Source organism: Zeugodacus cucurbitae, unplaced genomic scaffold (assembly GCF_028554725.1).
Source record: "Zeugodacus cucurbitae isolate PBARC_wt_2022May unplaced genomic scaffold, idZeuCucr1.2 ctg00000024.1, whole genome shotgun sequence".
Taxonomy (NCBI): domain Eukaryota; kingdom Metazoa; phylum Arthropoda; class Insecta; order Diptera; family Tephritidae; genus Zeugodacus; species Zeugodacus cucurbitae.
In genome coordinates this window covers 172501-182500 of record NW_026530835.1, presented here as the reverse complement: position 1 = coordinate 182500, position 10000 = coordinate 172501, and positions in this window count along the sequence as shown.

The following is a 10000-nucleotide window of genomic DNA, read 5'->3' as shown; positions in this document are numbered from 1 at the left end:
TTATATGAAAATTATTTACTTGTATGAATTCATAAACTTAGTATCTATATGAAAATTATTTAGTATTTATATGAAAATTATTTACTTGTATGAATTCATAAACTTAGTATCTATATGAAAATTATTTAGTATTTATATGAAAATTTTTAACTTGTATGAATTCATTAACTTAGTATCTATATGAAAATTATTTAGTATTTATATGAAAATTTTTAACTTGTATGAATTCATTAACTTAGTATCTATATGAAAATTATTTAGTATTTATATGAAAATTTTTAACTTGTATGAATTCATTAACTTAGTATCTATATGAAAATTATTTAGTATTTATATGAAAATTTTTAACTTGTATGAATTCATTAACTTAGTATCTATATGAAAATTATTTAGTATTTATATGAAAATTATTTACTTGTATGAATTCATAAACTTAGTATCTATATGAAAATTATTTAGTATTTATATGAAAATTTTTAACTTGTATGAATTCATAAACTTAGTATCTATATGAAAATTATTTAGTATTTATATGAAAATTTTTAACTTGTATGAATTCATTAACTTAGTATCTATATGAAAATTATTTAGTATTTATATGAAAATTTTTAACTTGTATGAATTCATTAACTTAGTATCTATATGAAAATTATTTAGTATTTATATGAAAATTTTTAACTTGTATGAATTCATTAACTTAGTATCTATATGAAAATTATTTAGTATTTATATGAAAATTTTTAACTTGTATGAATTCATTAACTTAGTATCTATATGAAAATTATTTAGTATTTATATGAAAATTATTTACTTGTATGAATTCATAAACTTAGTATCTATATGAAAATTATTTAGTATTTATATGAAAATTTTTAACTTGTATGAATTCATTAACTTAGTATCTATATGAAAATTATTTAGTATTTATATGAAAATTTTTAACTTGTATGAATTCATTAACTTAGTATTTATATGAAAATTATTTAGTATTTATATGAAAATTTTTAACTTGTTTGAATTCATTAACTTAGTATCTATATGAAAATTATTTAGTATTTATATGAAAATTATTTACTTGTATGAATTCATAAACTTAGTATCTATATGAAAATTATTTAGTATTTATATGAAATTTTTTTACTTGTATGAACGTGGTTTCGGCGTTTTGGCTCTTTATATGTGGTTTCGGCTCTTCGCAAATAGGGACAGTAGGAATCTCCTGAATTCCTTTTTGCGCGTCACTAATAAGATGACGATGCATTTGGCTACGTAAATAAAATCATTTTTATGCCCGCCGTTTAACCAAATTTAGTTTTTTTTATATGCAAATATACGTGGTTTCGGCGTTTTGGCTCTTTATATGGGGTTTCGGCTCTTCGCAAATAGGGACAACGTCCGGTGTGTTTTTGCGTGAGTACCTGCCGATGACGGCCTTATCTCACGGTGCTCCGACGCACAGCGGATCAATAAAATGCGATGATCAGCGCCCCGAACAATGCTTAGCACTATTCAATAATTATTGAATAATGCTAAGCATTGTTCGGTACCAATTGGCAGTGTGGAATGGACACACTAACCACCTTGGTGGGGTTCGAGGCCTATCTAAAACCTCTGCCGTACTTTGGGTCCGGCACCCGGTTGCAGTGCAACTCCACATTGAGTGATCAAAACACTCTCCCCGCATTCGGGTATTAAACCACAACCACCACGATACTCCCCGAGGGGCCAGTCCGCATGAGTAGGTTGGAGCGAACTCCAAGGGCTCCTACTCCCCGTGGTACCAGAATTAAGTCTCCGGTCAGACCTCGTAGTTGAAAACTACTACCAGTTGAGCTACCATACTGCTCCGGACTGGTGACCATTTAAGTTGTTGGTATAAAAATTATACCTCCTCCACCCGATTTTCAACTAATTGCCTACGCCGACTGAACAAAACACGTGCAAACCTATTAAACGACCCTAAATGTTCGGCATTCCGACTATCCGAGAGCACACCACTAACATCTAGCTGTCCATCAGTCCAGCTAATCCCCATACCCCCAAGATCCCTAATGTCCGAGTACATCGGGCATTCCGCTATGATATGCATCCAGTCCTCAGAGTGTGCCCCACATATACACTCCGGACTTCCGGAAAGGTTCCTTTGATGCAAAAATGCATTCAAAGGTCCATGCCCGGTAAGCAAGAAACCCAGACTCATACAGAATCTGAAGTCTGGGTTTTCCTCTACAAACCTAACATCCCGAATGTACTCGTAGGTCACCCGACCGCTAGGGCTATTGTCCCAACGGTCTTGCCACCTACTCCTAACGCTATCATATAGAAGCCTTTTGCTCCTTAGATAGCCCTCCCTCGCAACATCCTCATCGGAAATCCAATTCGACAGCAATGAGACACTTAAGCCTCTTCTTAACCTAAATGCAACAGCACGCTGTATAACAATCAGGTCAAGAGGAGGCGCACCTAACAACACCTGCAACGCATCTGTAGAAATTGTGCGACATACAGGCAAACAGGCAAGCATCAAACAACGTTGTATGGAAAGAAGTTTTTGGCGACCCCTGACCTTTGATGCTAATTCCCACCATATAGCGGCTCCATATGTGGCACAGGCCACAAATAAGCCACTATATATAGTGCGAACCGCACGACGTCCGAGACCCCAATCACTCCTTAACACGCGCTTGATCTTGCCGGCAATTCCTAACAATCGCTCCTCCACGTAAACCAAGTGAGGGTTGAAACACATCCTTTCGCCGATGGTCAATCCCAGATATTTGACTTGCGTCACATACCTGATATTGACCCCATTCATTCGGATAATCGGTGGACGAGCCGATGACAGTATGCCTTTCAAGAGCATTGTCACCGTCTTGTCAATCGATACTTCAACCCCCACACCTATACCCCAATTGTGAACAATTCCTAACAGTCGTTCACCCTTTCGTTCTAACTCCAATCGTGAACGACCGTCAACTAGGAGCAGAAGGTCGTCTGCATATGCACAACAACCACAAAGCGTTTCAAGTTGGCCAAGCAGAGAGTCCATCATTAGGTTCCAAATATATGGACCACAGATGGATCCCTGTGGGCAGCCCCGTTCTACCCTAATGTCCGCGCTACCATTCATTCCTACGATAGAGGCTTTTCTGTCCGAAAAGTAGCTCTGCCAGAGACTAATTTCCGGACAGCCAAGTTCCTCCAATCGTTGAATCACGCGATCCCAGATTAGGTGATCGAATGCCCCCTTGAAATCGACAAATATGCCAAGGACATATTTGTTGGCATTCTCCCGGACAGCACGCTGAACATACATCCAGGCGTCCTCTACACTACGTCCCTTCCTAAAGCCATACTGCCTATCCGACCTCAAATCCCGCGTTAGCTCCTGAAGCCGCTCCACCATAACCCTCTCCAGTACTTTACCCAGCACTGGAAGAAGACTGATGCCCCGATAAGATCGTGGATCACTCCTAATCTTATCAGGTGACTTCAGGAGAGGAACAACCCTAGCACTTTTCCACTCACGTGGAAAATACCCCTCACAAATGCACTTATCGTAAATGACCTCCAAGTATTCCGGAATGAACTTCCACAAGCTTTTGCACAACTCTCCGTTCAAACCATCAAGACCTGGGGATCGTTTAGACCTAACCAGGCTAAAGGCATATCCCAACTCCCCATCATCAAGTGGAGGAACCGGTACCTCTTGTGCAAGAGGTGCCAGCTCTTCAGCCCTAGGAAAGAATGCTCCTAACAGAACCCCTGCACACTCACTCCATGTTGATAACACAGTGTCATCAACACGAAGAGAAGTGATGTCCTCCCTCCTACGACCCCTACAAATCCTTAAGACCTGACCCCAGGGGTCATCCCTATGCTCATTAACGAACCCCCTCCACTCCTCTTCTTTGATTTTAATTAGCATGGCCTTATACTCATGCATCGCACAACTAAAATCGTTCCTAATCTGGGCCAACCTATCCGAATTTGACCGCCGAGCGCGTTGAAACTTCCGTCTCAATCGCCGGACAGCCCTCCTCTTCAGGGTTAATTCCTGCGTCCACCACTTTATTTTCCTAACCCTAAAATCCTTATATTTCTTCAACAACCTATCGTTCACTCCCCAGACCAATTCGTACAACCGAGCAATTTGCTCGTCCACCCCCAGATTTTCAAACTCACTAAGCGGTATGTCCAATACCGCTTCCCTAACACACTGTCCATATTGGTTCAAGTCGATACCAGAGGTACGCCATCGCCGCAATGGACTTGCATGCGTCGAGGGAGGGGAATTAGGAGTAACCATAATTTTAATCAAATTATGATCGCTCAATCCCCACCCTCCCATAATCTCCCACCTAAAACTGAACGCCCTATTTGCTGCCTCATTGATCAAGGACACGTCAATGTCGCTCCCCCCTCTAAGACCATGAAATGTGTACCACTCGCTTGGCTCATTTAGGATGTGGAGGCTGTTAGCGGCCATCCATTCGCTTAATGCCCGACCCCGAATGTGGCTCCGATATCTGTGCGCCCATCGAGAAAACTTGCTAAACCACATCGAGGACGTGGCATTCGCATCCATCCCTAGGATAAATGGGCTACCACTCGCAAGGAGTAGTAGGTTATCCATGTATCGCAGATAAGGCTCTATAGGTTCCCTAAACTTACAATACATGCTAGCAACCATCAGTCTACCGAACACCCCCTCTACAGAAACACATACACCCTCTTGTGACGAATCCAAAACTATGCAGTCATAGCTTGGGTCAGTCACAACTATTGCAGCATTACACCTAAGGTCCGTGTAGACCCTGAAACCCCCAGGAAGACCACTTACCATTCCAAAATTGGTGGCGTATGGCTCCTGGAGTAAGGCGATGCTGCACCCAGCCTCTATCATGCAACTCCCTAACTCGCACATAACTGCATAAGAATTCTGGCAATTTAATTGAAAAATCTCACCCATTAATGTCTGGCGAGAGCACGTCCGACAACCCCACAGTAAATCGGACAGGCAGCCGACATCATGAGATGTCCAGCTGGCCTTCCTTTAAATGCACAGTTGCGACAATGGGGGGCATTGACGCAACTGGCAGCCTTGTGGCCCTCCTGACCACACCTCCGACAGACGTCGGTCTTGGCCCTGCATTCTGCCACTCGGTGATCAAAACCCATGCACCGGAAGCAGCCGGTCACGGGACTATCCGCGCGGACACGGAAGGAGAACCACTTGACGTAGCACCTACCCGCATCCAGGAGGGTGGACATTAGTTTGTCCGTACCCTCTAGGACAACATTTGTCCTGCCATCAGTCGCCACCTTCCAGGGGCGACTGACCATCCTCACGTCCGTCTTTTTGGACTCTGGGCTGAACTCCCGAAGGTTCAGCCGAAACAGCTCCTCCATGAATTCTTCATGGGATATTTCCGTGTATACTCCCTGTACCACGACCCTGGGCCCCAACTTTTTATTGACGCTAACGTCCAACCCTACCTCACCGAATTTGGCGTTGCTCGCCACTTTCTCCCTCTCAGCAACAGAGGGAGTGCGTATCACTACGCCACCCCCCTTGATTGACTTCACATCATGGATACGAACACCCAGTGAAGGACCCACCTCCTTAACAACCTTATTTATGACTTCCTTTGAGGAAGTCACAGGAGCCTTGCTCCTCACCACAACCGACCAGGTTTCCACTGGTTTCCTCACCGTCGGCGCAATTGCCTCCAGCACGGGTGCTGGAGGGGCAGGCGCCGAGGGAGCAGCAGCAGCCGCCCCTGCTGTGCTTCGAGGGACGGAAGATGTCCCAATACCACTCTTCAAACCCTCAATTTGCCCACGAAGATGAGCATTTTCCGTCAGGACACTCATAAGGATCTCCTCATATTTAGAGGCGATCCCTACGAGTTCCTTCACTTTTGTGACTTCGAGGCTTTCCGCCCCGAACACAACCTCGTTCAACTGGGCTGTTACGGCTTTCATCGCCGTAACATGGCCCTCAACCCCAATAACACCCCCTTTACCCCCCTTGTTGCCCCCTACCTTGCTGTTTGGGCAACCTTGCCTGCTTCCACTGGCTCCGTCCTTCGCCGCCGTCTTCTGGTCTACGGCTGCTTTGGTTGCAACCGTACCCAGCTTCTGGAGTACCCCATCTGTACCGCTCTCTCCTGAGTTCGCCTGTGGTGGCGAACCTAGTCGCGCCTTCCTCTTGGGTGGGGGCCGTAAGGGTTGCCCCACTCCGTCCTCGTCCGTCGATGACTCCACCTGGACCATTGAAGGCCCGGAGTCTTCGCTCTCCGCTGGGGCTTTTGCCCCTCTCCTCCGTGGTGGAGGCATTTCTCCTACACAACACTAACGCACAATACAGACAACCGCACTTCCACTACCTGCACTGTACAAGGGTTTGTTAATGGCAGATGCCGCTATACCCGCACTGCTGGGAAATCCCACACTTCGTTCACTAATACACACTACGTTAATGGCCTAAGCCGCTATCCTTACACACTTTTGGGAATACACACGATGTGTATAATCCCTCACGTACCTGCTCACTGTGTCTATTTTCACAACAGGCTACCGACAGACCGGAAAAACCGAAAAATTTTATCACTTTCAGAAACACTGAAAAATACTTAAAAATCGCTTTTAAAAACTCGCAATGATGCGCAAACACGTCCGTTCACTTCGAGGTTCTACAAACGAGTGCGCAAATAGGGACAGTAGGAATCTCCTGAATTCCTTTTTGCGCGTCACTAATAAGATGACGATGCATTTGGCTACGTAAATAAAATCATTTTTATGTCCGCCGTTTAACCAAACTTAGTTTTTTTTATATGCAAATATACGTTTTTTCGGCCTTTTGGCTCTTTATATGTGGTTTCGGCTCTTCGCAAATAGGGACAGTAGGAATCTACTGAATTCCTTCATGCGCGTCACTAATAAGATGACGATGCATTTGGCTACGTAAATAAAATCATTTTTATGCCCGCCGTTTAACCAAATTTAGTTTTTTTTATATGCAAATATACGTTTTTTCGGCCTTTTGGCTCTTTATATGTGGTTTCGGCTCTTCGCAAATAGGGACAGTAGGAATCTCCTGAATTCCTTTTTGCGCGTCACTAATAAGATGACGATGCATTTGGCTACGTAAATAAAATCATTTTTATGCCCGCCGTTTAACCAAATTTAGTTTTTTTTATATGCAAATATACGTTTTTTCGGCCTTTTGGCTCTTTATATGTGGTTTCGGCTCTTCGCAAATAGGGACAGAGGAATCTCCTGAATTCCTTTTTGCGCGTCACTAATAAGATGACGATGCATTTGGCTACGTAAATAAAATCATTTTTATGCCCGCCGTTTAACCAAATTTAGTTTTTTTTATATGCAAATATACGTTTTTTCGGCCTTTTGGCTCTTTATATGTGGTTTCGGCTCTTCGCAAATAGGGACAGTAGGAATCTCCTGAATTCCTTTTTGCGCGTCACTAATAAGATGACGATGCATTTGGCTACGTAAATAAAATCATTTTTATGCCCGCCGTTTAACCAAATTTAGTTTTTTTTATATGCAAATATACGTTTTTTCGGCCTTTTGGCTCTTTATATGTGGTTTCGGCTCTTCGCAAATAGGGACAGTAGGAATCTCCTGAATTCCTTCATGCGCGTCACTAATAAGATGACGATGCATTTGGCTACGTAAATAAAATCATTTTTATGCCCGCCGTTTAACCAAATTTAGTTTTTTTTATATGCAAATATACGTTTTTTCGGCCTTTTGGCTCTTTATATGTGGTTTCGGCTCTTCGCAAATAGGGACAGTAGGAATCTCCTGAATTCCTTTTTGCGCGTCACTAATAAGATGACGATGCATTTGGCTACGTAAATAAAATCATTTTTATGCCCGCCGTTTAACCAAATTTAGTTTTTTTTATATGCAAATATACGTTTTTTCGGCCTTTTGGCTCTTTATATGTGGTTTCGGCTCTTCGCAAATAGGGACAGAGGAATCTCCTGAATTCCTTTTTGCGCGTCACTAATAAGATGACGATGCATTTGGCTACGTAAATAAAATCATTTTTATGCCCGCCGTTTAACCAAATTTAGTTTTTTTTATATGCAAATATACGTTTTTTCGGCCTTTTGGCTCTTTATATGTGGTTTCGGCTCTTCGCAAATAGGGACAGTAGGAATCTCCTGAATTCCTTTTTGCGCGTCACTAATAAGATGACGATGCATTTGGCTACGTAAATAAAATCATTTTTATGCCCGCCGTTTAACCAAATTTAGTTTTTTTTATATGCAAATATACGTGGTTTCGGCGTTTTGGCTCTTTATATGGGGTTTCGGCTCTTCGCAAATAGGGACAGTAGGAATCTCCTGAATTCCTTTTTGCGCGTCACTAATAAGATGACGATGCATTTGGCTACGTAAATAAAATCATTTTTATGTCCGCCGTTTAACCAAACTTAGTTTTTTTTATATGCAAATATACGTTTTTTCGGCCTTTTGGCTCTTTATATGTGGTTTCGGCTCTTCGCAAATAGGGACAGTAGGAATCTACTGAATTCCTTCATGCGCGTCACTAATAAGATGACGATGCATTTGGCTACGTAAATAAAATCATTTTTATGCCCGCCGTTTAACCAAATTTAGTTTTTTTTATATGCAAATATACGTTTTTTCGGCCTTTTGGCTCTTTATATGTGGTTTCGGCTCTTCGCAAATAGGGACAGAGGAATCTCCTGAATTCCTTTTTGCGCGTCACTAATAAGATGACGATGCATTTGGCTACGTAAATAAAATCATTTTTATGCCCGCCGTTTAACCAAATTTAGTTTTTTTTATATGCAAATATACGTTTTTTCGGCCTTTTGACTCTTTATATGTGGTTTCGGCTCTTCGCAAATAGGGACAGTAGGAATCTCCTGAATTCCTTTTTGCGCGTCACTAATAAGATGACGATGCATTTGGCTACGTAAATAAAATCATTTTTATGCCCGCCGTTTAACCAAATTTAGTTTTTTTTATATGCAAATATACGTTTTTTCGGCCTTTTGGCTCTTTATATGTGGTTTCGGCTCTTCGCAAATAGGGACAGTAGGAATCTCCTGAATTCCTTCATGCGCGTCACTAATAAGATGACGATGCATTTGGCTACGTAAATAAAATCATTTTTATGCCCGCCGTTTAACCAAATTTAGTTTTTTTTATATGCAAATATACGTTTTTTCGGCCTTTTGGCTCTTTATATGTGGTTTCGGCTCTTCGCAAATAGGGACAGTAGGAATCTCCTGAATTCCTTTTTGCGCGTCACTAATAAGATGACGATGCATTTGGCTACGTAAATAAAATCATTTTTATGCCCGCCGTTTAACCAAATTTAGTTTTTTTTATATGCAAATATACGTTTTTTCGGCCTTTTGGCTCTTTATATGTGGTTTCGGCTCTTCGCAAATAGGGACAGAGGAATCTCCTGAATTCCTTTTTGCGCGTCACTAATAAGATGACGATGCATTTGGCTACGTAAATAAAATCATTTTTATGCCCGCCGTTTAACCAAATTTAGTTTTTTTTATATGCAAATATACGTTTTTTCGGCCTTTTGGCTCTTTATATGTGGTTTCGGCTCTTCGCAAATAGGGACAGTAGGAATCTCCTGAATTCCTTTTTGCGCGTCACTAATAAGATGACGATGCATTTGGCTACGTAAATAAAATCATTTTTATGCCCGCCGTTTAACCAAATTTAGTTTTTTTTATATGCAAATATACGTTTTTTCGGCCTTTTGGCTCTTTATATGTGGTTTCGGCTCTTCGCAAATAGGGACAGAGGAATCTCCTGAATTCCTTTTTGCGCGTCACTAATAAGATGACGATGCATTTGGCTACGTAAATAAAATCATTTTTATGCCCGCCGTTTAACCAAATTTAGTTTTTTTTATATGCAAATATACGTTTTTTCGGCCTTTTGGCTCTTTATATGTGGTTTCGGCTCTT